Source organism: Phoca vitulina, unplaced genomic scaffold (genome assembly GCF_004348235.1).
Source record: "Phoca vitulina isolate PV1807 unplaced genomic scaffold, GSC_HSeal_1.0 scaffold43, whole genome shotgun sequence".
Classification (NCBI taxonomy): Eukaryota; Metazoa; Chordata; class Mammalia; order Carnivora; family Phocidae; genus Phoca; species Phoca vitulina.
The window spans coordinates 17,836-20,314 of NW_022589746.1; the positions used below are offsets into that span (position 1 = coordinate 17,836).

Below are 2,479 nucleotides of genomic sequence, written 5' to 3' on the forward strand. Positions count from 1 at the left end.
AAAAAAAAAAATAGAGTAGAACTAAAGGGCCTTACCTTGCTGGAGTAAAATTTTAACTCAGATTTAATCTTCCAGTTCTTAGACTTATACTTTGTCATGTCTGCCTTGCGGATGCTTTTTCTGAAGCTGATAATAATGGCATGACTGCTCAGTAGGGAAGGGTGTAATTTGCTAAAAGTTAAAGACATTTTATTTTACTTTTAAAACATTTTTTAAATTTAAATTTAATTAATTTACATATAATGTATTATTAGTTTCAGAGGTAGAGGTCAGTGATTCATTAGTCTTATATAACACCCAGTGCTCATTCCATCAAGTGCCCTCCTTAATACCCATCACCCAGTTACCCCATCCCCTCACCCCCCTCCCCTCTAGCAACCCTCAGTTTGTTTCCTATAGTTAAGAGTCTCTTATGGTTTGTCTCCCTCTCTGATTTCATCTTGTTTTATTAAAAATATGGAACGTTTCACGAATTTGCATATCATCCTTGCACAGGGCCATGCTAATCTTCTCTGTATCCTTCCAATTTTAGTATATGTGCTGCAGAAGCAAGCACAAGTTAAAGACATTTTAGCCACTTAATTGTGAAATGCATTTCCATCCAGAATTCTCCCAAAGTCATGGTGGTGCCTGAAGGATAGGATTCACTCTTTTGTATCCTTAAAGCTGAAAATCATACTGAGATGTGTATTAAGCCACACCACCAGGATGTAGACATGAAATTCATGTAACTACTTTCTTTTGGAAACCCTCTGCTAGCATACTGGTCAAACTGGTCATACTGGTCATACTGGTCAACTGGTCAAACAGGAGCCCCTTCTGGGTCCTGGCACTACTCTTGATAATGGGGGTAAACAAAGTCTCTGCTCTTGAGGATCTTGCTGGGCCAATAAGTAGATAAGTTAATGGCAGGTACTGATAAGAGCAGTGACAAAAGATAAAATAGAGTAACACGGGCAGTGAGCGGAGCTGATTTAGTTAGGGTGGTCAGGGAAGGCCTCTGTGAAGAAAGTGATGTTTAAGTTAAAACCTAAATAAACATCCTTGTCAAAAATTGGCCCAGCCATCAACCATTACCACCACCCGTAATCTTAAGCAGAACTGAGCTAAGAGGTGGTCTCTCCACTGGCTGGGCAGTTGTCCAGAGTGCTAATAAATAAGAGAAACAAAAGATCACTGGAGGAATTCAGCAAAGTGTGACTCAGTCCCTCTGACAAAGTTGAGGAGAACTTCCCAGTGGGAATAGAAACTGCTGGTCAAGTACAGGAGTTCTGCACAGCTGCTTGCAGCCTCAGCCCACCCGATTGGAAAGGGGAGGGGCAGGGCGGATCACAAGGAAGGAGAGATTCCTTTTAGTGAATTTAACTCCTTCAGTATGTCTCTCAAGAAAGTCACTGCTTCAGAAAAATTATGAAAGAGAACATGAGCTCTCACCTCCTGGAGGCTTTCCTTGAGGATGGGTCCAATTTTAGAAAAAAAGTTGATATAGCAACTGGCTCCCAAGGCAGTAAGAATTGCCACTTACAGGCCAGTTTCACATTTTTCTGGAACATTCTATGACTTGCCTGGTTGAGATCCTCTTCCTCATCCCCAGCATAGATGTTGTATCATCTTTTTCTTAGGAAACAAAGAGGTGATGCATTTTACTATTATTTTTCGATGTGAAAATATGAATTTAAAAATATGACAACCAAGAGAGAAGGATAGACAGAAAGGCACTTGGAACTTCCCACTTCCAACCTTACCATAGAGATTACTGCCTGTGGACACTAGGAATCTAAGGGGCATCTCCCTGTGACTTGACATGCATCTGTTTCCATTTTTCAAAAGAATATACCTTTTGTGATTAAATATAAATTTATTTAATAACAACACTTAATTCTGTCCTTTTAAACTCTTTTCAATGAATGTAGGCAGCACTACCATCATGCGGGGGCAGTCATCTATAAGTAAACACTCAGGTATGGACACACATACATTAAACGAAATCCTTAAATGGTTGGAAATGACTGCACTCCCATACTTACACTAAACAGCATGAAATCTAGGGCCTTCATTTCAATATAATGACCTTTCATATTAAAGAAAAACTTTTATTAGCACAAATTTAACTTTTCAACCTAACTTTATATAACTTGAATTTTATAAACTTAACTTCATAAACTTAAATTTATCACTTAAATTTTAAGTCAGTATTGAGGCTGGGTCAGTGACCTCTCTAGCTAAGTCAAAACCTACCAATAAGAACGTGAGAACAAGATGTATTCCCTGAAGGAAAATGATGCACATTCCCCAGGTTTACAATGCAGCAGTGGGAAGAAAATAAACGAATTTAAACCACCTAGTACACTATTCTCATAAATCACCTTTGCCGTCACCTTAGGAGGTAAGAGTTTTTACCTGGTGGTATAATCCAAATCATTCCCATTCTTTTCCAAGCCTTTTTTAGTAGTCTGATCTTTACTGGGTAGCTACAGTT

General features: G+C 38.8%; 1 non-coding gene across 1 annotated transcript; it reads right to left on the reverse strand.

Annotated features, from left to right (window-relative positions):
- Window positions 1-450: 450 nt before the first annotated feature.
- Window positions 451-556, reverse strand: LOC116648458. The gene has a single exon (XR_004302526.1). It is a non-coding gene; the product is annotated as a U6 spliceosomal RNA (small nuclear RNA).
- Between the last annotated feature and the right edge of the window lie 1,923 nt (window positions 557-2,479).